Genomic DNA, 17,693 nt, shown 5'->3' with positions numbered 1-17,693 from the left:
TGATTCTGTCCCTTTCTATATGTCAAAGTGTAATATTGTCACCACCTGTGCTGCTACCACCTAGTGGGAGCCACTGCCAGCTCTCTCCCTGCTTCCATCCTGGCCTGCCTAAAGTGTCTTCTCAACATGGGGGTCTGAGTGATCCTTAGACACATCAGCCAGAGCAGGTGATTTTTTTTTCTTAAAAACTTGGCAGTTTTTATCGTTCAGAGTAGAAGCCTTTCCTAGTCCACTTAGACTGCTGAAACAAAATTACCATTGACTACTGGCTTCTAAACAAAAAAAAATTTATTTCTCACCATCTGGAGGCTGGGAAGTCCAAGATCAAGGTGCTGACAAATATGGGGTCTGGTAAGGGCTGGCTTGCTGGTTCATAGCTTCTTCTTGCTATAACCTCACATGGAGGAAGGGGTATGGGAGCTTTCTCAGGCTTCTTTCATGAAGGCACTAATCTCATTTGTGAAGGCTCTACCTACCCTCATGACCTGAACACCTCCCAAAGGCCCCATCTCCTAATACCATCAACTTGTGATTCATTTCAACATATGAACTTCAACATGTGAACAAACATTAACAACACAGCAAAGTTCAAACCCTTACCATGAACATGCTTACCATGTTCTAGAAGGCTCTAAATGATCTGTACTGCCCCCTTATTTCTCTGACCTCACTGCTACTCTCCTCCCAGCCACACTGGCCTTGTGGTCATCAAATACACAGAACACACTCCCACCTTAAGGCTTCTGCATTGACTGTTCCCCCAGATATCTGCACACTTATCACCCACCCCTTCTGCAAGTCTTTGCTTAAATGTTACTTCTCAATGAAACCAAATCTGGCCACTCGCTACTTCCCCTCAGCTTCCAGCACTCTGGACACCTCTTAAACTGCTTTATCTTTTCTTTTCCACCATACTATGCTTCCCAATATACTTTAATTTACTTATTTATAATGTCTCCTGTTTATTGTCCATATCACCTGCTATAAAGTAAACTCTGAGACAGCACTGATCTTTGTTTTGTTCACTGATGTATCTCAAGTGCTGAGAACAGAGACTGACACCCAGTAAGTACTGGATAAATATTTGAATGAATGAGTGAATGAATGTTTCTATATGTCAAAGTGTATTATTGTCACCACCTGTGCTGCTATCACCTAGTGGGAGCCACTGCCAGCTCTCTCCCTGCTTCCATCCTGGCCTGCCTAAAGTCTCTTCTCAACGTGGGAGTCTGAGTGATCCTTAGACACATCAGCCAGAACAGGTGATTTTTTTTTCTTAAAAACTTGGCAGTTATATGTTCCTACACAAGAGCTTTATGTGTGTGTGCACTTTTAATCAAAAGCTCTTAATTTCTAAGTTATTTCAAACTTGTTTGCCTAGGGGAAAAACTTAAGAATGCTCCTGAGCACCTAACATTAGTACCCACTAACTTCCTGCACCGACCTTCAGCAAGCAGGAATGCTAAGAAGTCAAAAACAGGAGGGAAATCACAATCCTTAGATTCTCGAATTCTCAAATGCTCAAGTTAAAGTCTAACAGAAGAGCTGCTGCTGATGGCCGGTAACATAGACTGTGTGGACTAAGAGGCTCAGGGAATTAATAATAAAGTGTTAAAGCAAGACAAGGTAGGAAATAGCTGTATCCATGGTTTCATACATCCCTGATCCAAAATGGCATGAGATAGTACAATGCTGTCCAGTGGAACTTTATCATGTGAGCCACATATTATCATTTCAACAAGCAATCAATGTAAAAAGTTATGAATGATACATTTTACTTTTCTTCATACCAAGTCTTTGAAATCCAATGTGTATTTTTTTTAGAGATCTGAATAATATGTATTTTACACTTATAGCAGTTCTCAATTCACGCTAGCCACTAGAGTGATTTGATAGTCACTGATTAATGACTATCTTGGGATCCGTGGGTGGCGCAGCGGTTTGGCGCCTGCCTTTGGCCCAGGGCGCGATCCTGGAGACCTGGGATCAAATCCCACGTCGGGCTCCCGGTGCATGGAGCCTGTGTCTCTGCCTCTCTCTCTCTCTGTGTGTGTGTGACTATCATAAGTAAATAAAAATTTTTTAAAAAATGACTATCTTACTGAATAGTACAAATATAGAAAATTTGTCAGACCAGGATAATATATGAGATGTTTTCCTGTTGTGGTCCAGAAAGTGTGGTCAACTTTGCTGTAACTCCCTTTCTGAGAGTTTTAGAGAGAGAGAGAGGCAGAGACATAGGCAGAGGGAGAAGCAGGCTCCATGCACCGAGATCACGACATGGGAGTCTATCGCGGGTCTCCAGGATCGCACCCTAGGCCAAAGGCAGGCGCTAAACCGCTGCGCCATCCAGGGATCCCCTTTCTGAGAGTTTTGAAACAGAGAATACTCTACCAGTATACATGAGCATGCACATAGATAGAATACTACATCCTAAATTCAGATCTATGCTTATTTTTAAAAATATTTTTTATTGAGGTTCAATTTGCCAGCATATATTATAACACCCAGTGCTCATCCCATCAAGTGCCCCCCTCAGTGCCCGTCACCCAGTCACCCTGTCCCACCTGCCCACCTCCCCTTCCATTATCCCTTGTTCGTTTCCCAGTTAGGAGTCTCTCATGTTATGTCACCCTCTCTAATTTTTCCCACTCATTTTCCCTCCTTTCCCCTACAATCACTTTCACTATTAGACCTATGCCTATTGAAGAGTTGCTCTAGTCTCCTGGTGTTCAGTGACATATGATTTAAGAGAACTGCAATAGCACAGATAAACCTGTATGCTCTAAGCACACACATATATTGTCTAATTGTTAAAATTAGAGTAAATCTGGAATGACATAAACTCTTTGCTCACAGTTATAAGAACCTCAGCATCCCACCCAAGACTACAATTCAAAATACAAAATATAGCTGGTAACTTTATCATTCTTTCACAGCAGAAAAATGAAAATAACCTAGATTCTTAAAAACAGGGAAATACTGGATATTTTTTCTTGATGGGATGTTATTCAGACATTTAAAATGAAGGTTTTAAATATATATTTTTTTATTTATTTGTTTATTAATTTTAGAGAGAGAGAGCATGCACATGCCTGAGTGAATGGGGGGAGGAGCAGAGAGAGAGGGAGAATCTCAAGCAGACGCCATTCTAAGCACAAAGCCTGAAAGGGGGCTCAATCCCACAACCCTGAGATTATGACCTGAACTGAAACTGAGCCAGCCAGTTAACTGAGTGAGCCACATGGATGACCCTAAATTGAAGTTTTAAAATATGTATAATAGTATGGGGAAAAAACTTAAAATGCTAAGTGGGAAATCAAGACACAAAATATGTATGCAAGTATTGGACTATAATTATATTAAGATAAAAAAATACATATAGAAAAAAGCAGAAAGTAAATATATCATAGTGAGATGAAAATGATAAATTAAGCCATACTTCTGCTTGTCTCTCCACACTAAATCAGTAGATACTGTGAAAAAGACTAAGAGAAAAAAGACAGAAAAAAAAACTGGGAAAATTAATAAAAGGAAACCTCATTAAAATGGAGGCAAGAGGACAGAAGGGGGTACTGTCAGTCCTATCACTCACTGTCAATTACAGACCCCAACATGAAGGGATTTACCCTGCAAGTCTATACTACTTTATAACCCTAATAGGTGAAGAAAGATTTTCTTCGCCCTAGCAACAGCCCAGCCAATGAGAGACAGTCACAACTCAGCCTTGAGAAGCCATGGTACTCCAAGCTGCTTCCAACTCCCCCCTTTCCTCTATAAAACAGAATTCCTCTCTTTTGTTCTCCTGACTTGCCTATGGTTTTGCAGTAGCTTGCATGTCCCAGATTGCAATTCTCTGCGGTTCCAGAATAAACCCATTGTTGCTGATAAAACAACTGACAGTTTTATTTTTAAAGTTAACAGAATCAGTGGCAGCACATGTATATGTGAAGTGGTGTTCTTGACGAACTAGAGTTTGTGAGGAATGAGGAGATATCTTAAAAGATGGAACCATAGGGCAGCCCAGGTGGCTCAGTGGTTTAGAGCCGCCTTGGGTGTAGGGTGTGATCCTGGAGACCTCGGATCGAGTCCCGCATCAGGCTCCCTGCATGGAGCCTGCTTCTCCCTCTGCCTGTGTCTCTGCCCTCCCCAACCCCCTGTGTCTTTCATGAATAAATAAAATCTTAAAAAAAAAAAAGAAAAAAAGATGGAACCATAGTCCCAAGTCCTGGAAGGAAGGACTCTGTCAAATGTGGGATGGGTCATGGTGCTCTGAGTCAGAAAGCAGGAGGTACCAGGAGGGGGCAGTGGTCAGTGTGACTCTATGCAGATGCTGCACTGGAAGCACGACTTCTCTGCCCTTCTGCCAGGCAGTCAAGGGCAAACAAAGGTGTCAAACCCAATGAGAGTAAGGATGAGAAAAATGAAGGCCACTCATCCAATAAATCAGAAGTCAGGAAAGAAAGAACAGTGACTCTGTAATAAGATACAGAAAAAAGTGTTCAGGAACCAGTTGTAATATGTTAATAATCACAACAAAGGCAAACGAATTAATATATTTAAGAGGAGAGCCTTTCAAACTGTATTTAAAAAAATAATTGTATGCAGTTTATAAAAGATATACCTAAAACAAAATAATGCAAGATGTTTAAAAATAAAGGAATAGAGAAAAATACTATATAAAATGCTAACCAAAAGAAAGCAAATGTGGAAATGTTAAAATCAGAGAAAAACAGGGCAGCCCGGGTGGCTCACTGGTTTAGTGCTGCCTTCAGCCCAGTGCACGCACGATCCTGGAGACCCAGGACTGAGCTGGCTCCCAGCATGGAGCCTGCTTCTCCCTTTGCCTATGTCTCTGCCTCTCTTTCTCTCTGTGTCTCTCATGAATAAATAAATAAAATCTTAAAAAAAATCAGAGAAAGATAGAATTCAAGGCCAAAAGCATTAAAAAAGGACAAATAAGTATAGTTTTTTATTTATATTGATAGAATGTACACTCACCAAAGATAATATGTTATGAATCTTTTGGGACCTAGCAGTGTAGTTTCAAAGTTGTCAAATCCCAATCTTAGCAGATGAATAAAACACATATCTCTGAAATTAACAGTTCAAATGAAAAAAAAAAAAGGCTATAAATCAATGAGATTAGATAAAAATATAGTGTGATCCACAAATGAAAACACGGACGCCATTTAAATTTTTCTGGTAGCTACATTAAAAAAAAAAAGAAGCAGGTGAAATTTAATGCGTTTTATTTAACCAGATATATCCAAAATATTACAATTTAAATATGAAATCAATATTAAAATAATTACTTTTTCATACTGAGTCTTCAAAATTGGAGCATATTCTTCAGGGAAAACCTGTCTCAATTTGGAATAACCATATTTCAAGTGCTCATTAGCCACATGTGGCTAGTGGCTACTGTATTGGACAACAAAACTACAGATTAATTATATAACATTTTTTTGTCAAAATACTCTCATTAAAACTTCTTTACTTAAAAAGGAAATTCAAACACAAATTATGAATATTTAGAGACGAACAATAAGAATAAGCCAGAACTTTTTCAGTGTATTGGATACATTCAAAGCCATACTCAGAAAAAACACACAGATATACAATTTTATATAGAATAATCAGAAAGCATTTAAGAAAGACCGAAAATTATAGAAGGGTGTTTTCAACCCAAGAAGCTAGTTTTAAAAGAATAGCTAATAAAGTCAAAGTAGAGAGATGGACATAAAAAAGATAAAGGCAGAAATTATTGAAATTAGAAAGCAAATCAACAGTATAGTTGAAATGAAATTTACCAAAACATCAAAACTAATTTTCTTCAAGTGTTTCTTTTCCTTTGATTTTCTACTTTTCTCCTCTTACAAATTTTCTAAGGAAAATATTGTTTTTTTAAAATAAGGAATTTTATGAAAACTAATCTTTTTTAAAAATTAGTTTCAGAGGTAGTATTTAGTGATTCATCAGTTGCATGTAACACCCAGTGCTCATTACATCAAGTGCCCTCCTTAATGTCCATCACCCAGTTATCCCTCTGCTCCACCCACCTCCCTTCCAGTAAACTTCAGTCTGTTTTCTAGAGTTCAACGTCTTTTATGGCTTGTCTCCCTCTCAATTTTCATCTTATTTTATTTTGAGGACTAGTCTTTTTTTAAGATTAAGCGTTGCTTATTTTAAAGACAAAAATCTTGTCTTTAAAAAAAAAAATGTCCTATAACATGCAGATGACTTTGAAAGACTAATCTTCAAATGGTAACACATTAAAGTTACAGTAGTAAAATCTGTTTTTAAAATTTGGTGCCTTTGAGATCCCTGGGTGGCTCAGCAGTTTAGCGCCTGCCTTCGGCCAGGATCGAGTCTCCACAGAGAGCCTGCTTCTCCCTCTGCCTGTGTCTCTGCCTCTCTCCCTCTCTCTCTCTCTCTCTGTGTGTCTCTCATGAATAAATAAATAAAATCTTTTTTAAAAAACTTAAAAAATAAAATAAAATAAAATTTGGTATCTTTAAAAAAATTGCACTCTAAAAACAATTGGGTGAATTGTTTGAAAATTGGGCTGTTCTTAGATCTGTTGTGGAAACCTTCCTAGACAGTCGTCAGTAGAACTCTAGAAGGAGTTCCCTAAGCTTTCTCTCCCTCACAGCAGAATCCTTATTTATGAAAGCCTATGGAAACCTTATGAATTTGTGTTCTAAGCGGAGGAAAGCCAGGGGCTTCTGAAAATGAAGAGTAGCTGGCCCAGAAGTGCCTCAGGCAATGGCTATAGCTTGGACTAGGGATTTGGCCTTTTATCCTTAGGAATAAAACAAAACAAAACAAAACAAGGAGGATGAAAGAATTTTTTCTGATAAAGACCTACTACTCAAAGAATAACAACTCAGAGCCAGAACCGAGGCCTTGGAAAAGTGTACACACACACACACACACACACACACACATACACACTACCTGACCATGGTCTGGTCACTCACACATGGGGGTGATCAGTATAAGTCACTCACCCTTAGGGTCCCCCAGCACCATCCCCACATCTTGCAGGCAGGGAGTGAGCTAGGCAAAGGAAGATTACTATCTGTAGAATCCCAACCCCAGCAAGATATTTGCACCCATGTTCCCTAAAAGAAAAGATGCCCTTTTGAACAGGACAGAACCTTAACCTGAGATGTGGGTCCCAATGACCTTTCTCTGATTTATGGAAGGAGAGGTTTGTGGCAGCAGCAATTCCCCTCTGTAGATTCTCATATGCTATCTCCCATAGGCACAGATATTTAAAAGTTGGGTTCAGGTCACGTATGTCCCCTGCATCTCAGCTGGTCCTCCTGAGACCTCCTGAGTGCCAATCTGAGTTCCTCGTGTGACCCTACTTCTACTCCAACAGGATGAAAGAAACCATCATGAACCAGGAGAAACTCAAAATTGCAAGCACAAGGGCATACTGGTGGGAAAGGAGCTACTCCCCGAAAGAAGGTGGTTCATAGAATGCCTACAGCAGATGATAAGAAAATTCAGTTCTCCATAAAAAACTGAAACAATAGGGGGAAACAACATCTCCAGTATGGAAGAAGTGAATATGCTCACAAACCAAGGAGCAGTGGGCCATGTTAGCAGCCCTATAGTGTAGATCCTTGGCAGCAAACACCTTCATCATCACAGGCCCTGCTGAGACAAAGCAGGTGACAGAAATGCTACCTAGAATCTGAAACCAACTTGGTGCCCAGTCTGACTAGTTGAAGGAGTCTGGCTGAGGCTGTGCCTACACAATCCATGGATGGAGAAGCACGACTTACTACCAGAGAGTTTGATGATAAAGTTCCAGACCTTGTGGAGAATTCAGATGAAGCTTCCAAGGATGAAGCAAACTGGATTGAGTCAACTCCTGAAGAAGATAAAACTTGAGGAAGTTATTGGGAGCTGCCATTTTATATTATGATTGCTTTTTAAAATATTGTTTATGGATCTGTTAAAACTTAGATCTCCAGTATTTTTAAGCCAAGCCACTTGGACACTGCAGCTCTTTTCAGTTTTTGCTTATACACAATTCATTCTTTGCAGCTAATTAAACTGAAGAAGCCTGAGAATAAAGTTTGAAACAAGGTTAATAAAGTTCTTTGCCTAAGGGGAAAAAAAGGTTGGGTTCAATCTTTCCCTTCTATCCTTCATCCTCCTCCAGAACATTCCCCTTGACTCAGCCTCCCCTCCCTACTCCACCTCCGAGTCTTCTTGCTGAGTCATTTAAGCATCAGAACAGATTTTTGGTTCCCACAAATGGATACACACAAACATATCCCAGGTACCAGTATAGGCCGATCCCCTGAATCTGTCTACACTGGCTCCATCATACACAGAGGCCTTGTCTTTGGGTGGAAGTAGGAAAGGAAGCCAAAATGGAGGTCATTAGCATAATATGACCATATTATAGTGGGAGATCCTGAGTGGAAATGAGTATAAAATTAAGGGAAGATAATGGTAACTCATGGAAAGATTTTAGAAGTTATGTGGGTTCCACATCAAGAGTGTCACTTGGTGTTCAAGTCACCAGCACAACTGTGATTCTGCATTTCATTCAGTGCATGTTTGTAACAACAATAGGTTGTGTTACCTATTTTAGTTGGTAACACACTCATCTGTATTTCTGACATTGTATATTAAATTCCTTTGAGACAGTGAGTGAGACAGTTCTGAATGCTGTAGCACCACATCCAGAACATTGGTATGCAATTCCAGGGGGTTGAAAGATTAACAGAACAAAATGCCTTCACTGAAATGAGCCCTCTTGTTCTCGGCAGAAACACCAATGTCACTTCACATGCAATGAACTTTTCCAACACTTTCTTGATTATCTAGTTTTTGTAAGTTGGTTGTTGATCCTGGTGTTCTGTGATGGTTTGTATAGTTTTATAACTAAATGTAGGTAGATATTACAATAACAAACTTCCAGGCTACAAAGTATTTTACCATAAAACCTGTGGGTATTTTGGTTTTGTTTTGTTTTTACCATTAATATTGTACCCTGAGCAGTCTTCATGGTTCTTGCATAGTCTTTAAAAATATTATTTTTAAGAAATGCTTGTGTCATCTTATAAATCATCTACAATAATTTAACAATTTCTCTGTTATTGATTTATTTTTTTAGTTTTCCCTTACTACATATAATTCTGTGTTTACCTTAATTGACAATACTTTGTTTCTCTACCTAATTAAACCTTTAGGCTAAAGACAGATAAATAGAATTTCTATGAGACAGATATGAATAGTTGAAAGTCTTTTTTTTAATGTGTTTTTATTTTGTAAAAACGTTTTACTTATCCATTTATTTGAGAAAGAAAGAGAGAGAGAGTAAGGGGGGAGGATCAGAGGGAGAGAGACAAGCAGACTCCTTATTATATGTGGAGCCAGATGCTGCCCAATCTCAGGATCTCAAGATCATGACCTGAGCTGAAATCAAGAGTCAGTAGCTCAACCAATTGAGCCACCCAGGCGCCCCTAATACCAATCTAATTCTTATTTTTTGTATACTGCTTACTTTTCTCTGTCCAATAAATTAATGAAAAGTTGAATATATTATAGGATATCCATTCAATATATTATTATGTAGATTATCAAAATAATAAATCATGTATATATTATTTACCTGAATGAATGTTCCTTATATATTATCGAGTGAGACAATAAGTTGCAGAGAAATGCATGCCATTTTTACAAAAACAAATATCATACAGAGAAAGATAAATACTGTATGATTTCACTTACACATAGAATCCAAAAAACAAACAAACAGAACAAAACAGAAACAGACTCAAATACAGAGGCAAACTGGTGGTTGCCAGATGTGAGGAGGTAGGGAGGTGGGTGAAATAGGTGAAGGGAATTAAGAGGTACAGATTTCCAGTTATAAAATAAATAACTCACAGGGATATGAAGTACATATCAAAGGGAAGATAGTCAATAATATTGTAATAACTTTGTATGGTGACAGATTAGACTTATTGTGGTGATCATTTAGTAATGTTTACAAATGTTGAATCACTATGTTATACACTGAAACTAATATAATATTATATATCAACAATACTTCAGTAAAAAAGATAATATGAAATTCTGAATAAATCATTATGGCTAAAAAAATCAACAAGGAAATTCTATGTATTTGTAGTCATACTTTGCACATAGTTTTGAGCATAGAGAAAAGTACAAAAGGTAGAAGCCAGGCTGTTAGTTTCAGATTCCTTTTTATTTAGGAGAGAAGGTGAAGATTATGAGGTACATTAATAATGTTATTGCATATTTACTTAAATTAGAATTTTCTTTACCAATAGGAATTAGTATATTTTCATGTTTATTGGTCACTTAGATTATATGCTTCTATGAATTTTTTTATTTCATATTTTTTCCATTATGCTATAGAACTTTTTGCGGTTTTGGAGGAATTGATTTATAGAAGTTCATTATATAATCAATCATATGTGTTGCACATATTTGCTCCAAATCTATCATTTGTCTTTGACTTTGTTTATGGTGTCCTTTGCCACGCAAAAATGTTGAATTGCTATGTAGCCAAATATATTTATCTTTTTCACTTATCTTCCTGTTTTATGAGCTCTGGGTTGCATGCTATGTTTAAGATTATCTCATCTGGGCAGCCTGGGTGGCTCAGTGGTTTAGCACCGCCTTCCAGCCCAGGGCCTGATCCTGGAGACCCAGGATCAGGTCCCACGTCAGGCTCCCTGCATGGAGCCTGCTTCTCCCTCTGCCTGTGTCTCTGCCTCTCCCTCTGTGTGTCTCTCATGAGTAAATAAATAAAATCTTTAAAAAAAAAAAAAAAAAGAATATCGGGCAGCCCCAGTGGCGCAGCAGTTTAGCGCCGCCTGCAGCCCAGGTCGTGATCCTGGAGACCCTGTATCGAATCCCACATCAGGCTCTCTGTATGATGCCTGCTTCTCCCTCTGTCTGTGTCTCTGCCTCTCTCTCTCTCTGACTCTATGAATAAATAAATAAAATAAAAATCTTAAAAAAGTATTAAATAAAAGAGTATCTCATCTACTTTAAGGTTATACCTAAATATGACTCTAAATTTTAACTTTGTTTATATTTTTATCTTTAAATTTTATGGGTTTTGTCATAGAGACAAAATGTGTGACATATAGACCTATGGTGACTGGACTGGCTGAATGCCAGATGCCAAAAATTATTTTACTTTTTACTATTTTCTTAAAATTATTGAGCATTTAATATGAACCAAGTGACATAAATAACTCAGATAAATAACAAGAAGTACCTCCCCTCAAGAAATTTGCATCTAATGGACAAGATTGATAAGTAAGTACATATTTCAACAGGGTGTGGTGTATGCCGTTATAGAGATAAACGTAAGGTGTGATAATAAGACATAGATAGGAAAGTTTACCAACTCAAACTGGGATGGTCTGGGACATTAGTCCTAGACTGAATCTGGAAGGTAGATAAATAAGTTAGCAAAATGGAAGATGTATTTTCAAACCACCCAGGGCATATATGCAAATGCATGGAGTAGAAGAAAGCATGGCACACTTGGGAAAATCCAAATATTTGGTAAGAAATAAAGCACAGTTCAACTTTTACAGTTGAACTGGTAAAAGATTAAGGTAGAAAAATAAGGCAAGGGTGAAACCTCTAGTAGAAAATTAATATACACTCATTTGGATTTAGAAGAAATCCTTCGCTGGGCACCTTGGTGGCTCAGTCAGTTAAGTGCTAGACTCTTGATTTAGGCTCTGGTCATGATCTCAGGCCCTAGGGTTGAGCCCCACTTCCATCTCTATGCTTCATGTGGAGTCTGCTTAAGATTCGCTCTCTCTCCTTCTCCCCCTCCCCCAGCTTTTGTGCTCACAAATGCCTGTTCTCTCTCTCTCAAATAAATAAAATCAAAAAAAGGAAGAAGAAGATGTCTTTTGCCCCACTTGGAGAAAGGGTTAAAGAGAAATGAGTTTCAAGGTGAGGAGAACATTAGAAAGCAGCAGAAAACCAAGTGAGAAGTTAGGAGGGCCTAAATCAGGGCCATTACCATCATGACTCCATTCACCATGAAATTACCTGGGTGCTCCTGGAATCATGCGATGCCAACATAGTCCTGGACCAAACTAAGGTAAAAGCAGTAAGATACACAGCTACAGGTCTGAGAAATATTTGTGAAATATAATTGACAGAATTTGATGAAAGAGTAAAGAAGAGGAAGAGCCAGCAATAAAACTCAGATTTCTAACAAAGAAATGTGGTACCAGTCACTCTGATTGGAACAAAAGAAGAAAAGCATATTTGGATGGATAAATGACAAGATTGGATTCGAGATGTTATTTTTGAGGGTGTCTGAAGCAAGTTGAGAGGAGACCTCCAGTTGGCAGAGAATATATGAGTCTAGAAGTCAAGAGTCTAAAGATAAAGATCCTAAAGCTCCCAATGTGAATATTGTCACCCCGGGAGAAGTTGTCTTGTGAGGACAATAGGAAGGTCAAGAGCGTAACACTGGGAGCAAATCATTTTAGAGAAAAGCACTGGTCTAGAAAATAAATTAAGGATATAAGGAGAAACAAGAGAGTAGGAACAACCACAAAAACAACAACAACAACAAAAAGCCAGTGTCTCTTAAAAGTCAGTGGAGGAGAATTTCAAGAAAAAAATCATAAATAGCATGGAACTCAATAAATAGATCCAGGAAGGTAAAAATTGAAAAGGGTCCATCAGATTTAGACCAGAAAGTCAATCAATGGTGAATGGCAAGAGCAGTTGCAGAGGAGTCCCAGGACCCAAGCCAGGTTGTGGTACGCGGAAGATCCGAAGGTCAGTTACCATATGAGGCAGGGCCCTTTCTGTTGCAAGTATCAGAAACCCAACTCAAACTCACTTAACAAGAAAGGGATTTATTATATCAAGTGGTTAACCTTAAAAATAAAACTGCCAGTTATCTGACCAGGAAAATGGGTTTACTTCAGGAATAGCAGAGAATTGCAACTCGGTACAGGTAAGCTATGGAAAAAACCATACGCAAGTCTGGAGAACAAGAGAGGAGCACTCTTTTACAGAAGAAAGGAGTTGGGAGGAGCTGTTATAAATCTGACTGTCTCCCTCTTGGCTTGGTGAAGCCATAGTCAAGGCAGAATCATCTGTACCTGGGATCAGACTGTAGCCCACAGGCGGGCCCTGACACTAGGAAGGATTATCTCGATCAGAGTTCAAGGACGAAGGTGTATGAGAAGGGCCCAAGGAATCTGGCTTCCTTTCATTTCTCTGCCTCTCAAGTATCCCAGTTTTGTCCCCTGTTGTATCCCCCCTCCTTGCCTTTTATGCTAATTTTAGAACAAGGCAGAAAGTCTAGGTTTTGCAATTCTGCAAGAAGCATGAGTAACTGAACCTCAGCAATCTTGCCATGGGCAGGAGGGTCTCTGTTAACAAAGCTGTGTATTATCTTCTTTCTGCTTTTAGCCAGGTCAGCTTGGGTCAAAGTTTGTGTCTATTTTGTAACACGTTTCTAAAAGTAGCAAGAAATAGCTGAGGGGATTCAGGGTAGGCCGCCCCAAAATGTGCATATTGATTATTTTGAATTAAAGTTACATAAGAAACAGTCAATACAAGATGGACACTCTGACTGTCCTTTGCCTCCTTAACGCAGAAAAGAAATCTCCCGTGTGAAATGTACCCTCTCTGTGCCAGGAGGAAAGGGGACATCCTTATCACCAGACACAGGGAATTTGGAGCCGAGAGGCTATGTACACAAATCTTATTACTTCCTCTCCAATTTACCCCAAGCTCCAACTTCTCTGTCTTGTTCATTCTTCACAAATTTATCCTTTCCTTGTCAAAACATAACATAAAAGCTGCCTGCTTTGGTCACTTCTTTGGGTTTCATATCTTTGGGGCCCTGTCGGTATGAAATTATATTTGTTTTTCTCCTGTTAATTTCTTTTTTTTGTTACCAAGAGTATCTCAGCCAAAAACCTAGATGGGTAGAGGGAAATTTATTTTTCCTCCTCTACACAGCCAAGATTTTCTAACATTCTGGTCCGCAGTGAGGAAGAGTTTAACCAGCTACATCACTATCATATAACAAGGAAAGACAGCTTCTTACTCAGCCAATTTCACATTTTGGAGTCTCTGCCCTTTTAAATCTTGATTTGACTCAAAGGTCCTTCTTTCTGTCTTATTTTTAGAAACATGGACTAACTTGCAGTGCAATGAAATGTAGAATTTAATTGGGGTTTAAAATTTAAAACCTTTTTCAAGGCTACCAGACAATGATGAACTTTGTAGCTAGATTGACTTGTAATCAAGCATGTTCGATGGGGCTAAGGGCTACAGAGAAAAATGAAGGCAGGAAAAAGAATATAGTAGAGGGTAGACCTGGATGAAGGAAGGTTGCAAATCATGCCGGTATCTGGGAAAAGAGTATTGCAAGGAGAGGGAACAGCGAGAGCAATAGTGCTAATGCTGGAGCAAACCTGTCCTGCTCCCAAAGCGGCAGAGAGGGCAACGGGGTTGAAGTGAAGTGAGCAAGGGGAGACTGGCAGGATACACACAATGAAGAATTTCCTTATATGAGAGCTCTTCACTTTCACCAATATTTTGATTTTACAAATAATTTTGCACTTGACATTTCATAAACTATTTCTCTAGTATAGACTCCTGTGAGTGGAAATCCTGGATTAAATGGATTGAACTTCCTGATTCATAATACCAAATCAATTTCCTGGAAAGTTGTAGGGATTCCATTTCCACCAAAAATGTGTGAATGTACTCATCTTATCCCTCCTCACCATTAATTATTGTCCTTTTAGAATCTTTGTTAATTTGATGAGCAATACGGTAATGCATTGTTGCTTTTGTTTATAGTTCCTTAATTACTAATTAAGTTGAATTTTTTTCATATGGATGTTGGCCAGTTAGATGTCCTTGTTATGCACTGTTTTTCATCAATTTTGCACTCTTCCTACTTAGAAACTATTTTTCTCATTAATTTGCACACTTTCTCTGTGAAGCTGAGTGCCTCCAATCGGACTGCCGTAACAAAGTTCCATAGACTGAGTCACTTAAAAACAACAGAAGTTAACTTCTCACATTTCTGGAGGGCACAAGTCAGAGACCACGTGCCAGCATGATCAGATTCTGGTGAGAACCTTCTTTGGGGTCGCAGACTTTGACTTCTCACTGTGCCCTCACAGGGTGGAAAAGAACAAGCTAGCTCTTTAGCCTTCTTAGACGGCACTCATCCCATCATGGGTCTCTACCGTTAGGACCTCGTTACCTCCAAAAGGCTCCACTTCCAAATATTACCACACTGTGGAGTTGATCTCCGCACGAATCTTGGGGAAATTCGAACATTCAGTTCCTAACACTTATTAAATCTCATGTGTTAGTTTTGCCTGATCCCCCAAAATAATATGAAGGCAATTCAAGGTCATGAGTATTCTGCTTGTTGTCACTGCTCCGTCACCACAGTGGGAGCCTGCACGCAAGCACCATACAGGCACATAGAACAGGAGTTAGACTCTACATCTTATCTCTGCCTTGTGAGGCCAACAAAATATCCATCCTGTCTCCTTCCTCCAGCTGCCCTTGCTGCCACCCGGGTTCCTTCCTACTGCAACTTCCACTTTGCCTGTTGTTCAGCTCATTAATCCATATTTTACAGCGGTCTTCCTCATTAAAATGTGGATTTTCTTTTTCTACCTGAGGGTCTTGTTTCTATGGTGATACAAGAGGCAGTCTGTGCAGAGGTGTGGCAACTGCAAGCTTTCACTTACTTTGAGAGGTAGTTAAAGCTGATTGAGGTAAAGGGTCAGTGGGGATCCTGCAAATGCCTGGCAGAGGTCAAAACTTTGCAGCAAAGTCAGTAGAGAAGCATAAAGAACTCCTTTCTTGTCGTTGTAATGACCTCACATAGGTATGAAACTTTCACACCCATCTAACATTAATTTTATATATTCGATGATATTTTTCATGTATTGCCTTAGACATTTGGTCTGAGGTAACTTTTTAAACAACTCACACAACTTTTTAAAACCACTTTGTCAAACAAAGAGGGTATTATATGGCAGCCACAGAATGATAAAGGATTACTGGGAGCTTTCTCTTTATAAATGAAAGAGGATTTAAACAATTTTTCATGTGAAAGGTAAACAAATAATAGAAATTCGGCAGCATCATTTATAAAAATGATTCTACCTCAAAGTCTAATCCTCTCCTTTTTATTTACCCCTGCATACAATAAAACAGTGTTAAAGTGTAATTTTCAAAAAAATAATACTATGACCCCCATACAAAAATAAAATGAACGGGTATCAACATCATATTTGACTCATTAATCAACGAATGATTAATTGATGAGATGTTAAGATGTGAAGACTAATTCAAAGAACATTTGAGAAGCTAGGTTTTTTTAGGGAATATTAGAATGAGATTTTGGGGTTAGACACAAAACTGTTTAATGTCCAACAAGCAATAAACCATAACCTTTGGGATCGTCTGTTCTTCTTCTTCTTTTTTTTTTTTTTTTTTTTTTAGATTTTCTTTATTTATTCAGAACAGACACACAGAAAGAGGCAGAAACATAGAGAAAGGGAGAAACAGACTTCTTGTGGGGAGCCCGATACAGGACTGGATCCCAGGACCCTGGGATCACAACCTGAGCCAACCACTGAGCAACCCAGGTGTCCTAAGGGATCATCTGTTCTAACAGACAAAATCTTTGCATCTCTAATGGACAAAAACCTACACATTAACCCTTGCTCAGAGATAACAAAGTCGAGCCCAATACACACTGAAAATATTTTGTCAGCTCTTCTGCCAAACTTTAACTGATTTTTCTGACATGGAATGAAAATAGCTTTGTAAGGGAAGGGATAGTACGGGTAGCTCTGGAAATGAGGAAGCCAAGAAGGCAGTAAAACGTTCTGGGAGTCCACAGACTCTTCCTCCTGACTGAGCAAGAGTGGTGACTGCCAGCAGCTCCCCACCCCAGAGGTGAGCTGATACTTCCTGAACTGGCCTCACCACCTGCCCTGTCCCCAAAGGGAGAAGCCATCCTTCCTCTCCCCAGACACCAGGAAGGAAGTAATTGCATGGAATGCCAGCTCCAAGCAGGAAGCCCATAACCCCCGGCAGAGTCTCAAACACAAAATAGCATGAAAAGGACCTGTGATGGGTGCAGAAGTGTTTTGAGATCTGTGGAGCCAGATGTGGTAGATCAAGTGCTCTGGCTTAAATTTGCCACTGGAGATGCTAAAGAAACACAGAAGAGAATAACTGGCAGCTCAAAGACCCCAAGAGGGTGGGAAGAGAAGCCCAACTTAGAGCAAAAGTAGGAGCCATCTTGGGTTAGAGGGGAATGGGGGAGGACACCCTTCACTATGGGGAGGGCCTGAGGAAAGGCGAGAACTTCTCACCAATTCATAAGCAGCAGGGAGGATGAGAAGTTGGAGTTCCCAGATCATTGTTTCTGCCTCCTCTATGAAGGTGGAGGGTGGGGTGTTATGGAAGGGGATATAAGAAGATTGACGTTAGGGGCTAAACTGTGTCCCATCCTTCAAATTCCTATGATGAAGTCCTAACCCCTAGCATCTCAGAGTGTGAGCATATTTGGAGATAGAATCTTTTAAAAGAAAATTAAGGTTAAGTGTGGTCTTCGGGGGGTAGGCCCTAGCCAATATGATTGG

This window comes from Canis lupus, chromosome 8 (genome assembly GCF_003254725.2).
Source record: "Canis lupus dingo isolate Sandy chromosome 8, ASM325472v2, whole genome shotgun sequence".
NCBI lineage: Eukaryota > Metazoa > Chordata > Mammalia > Carnivora > Canidae > Canis > Canis lupus.
Note: the sequence above shows the minus strand (reverse complement) of the source record.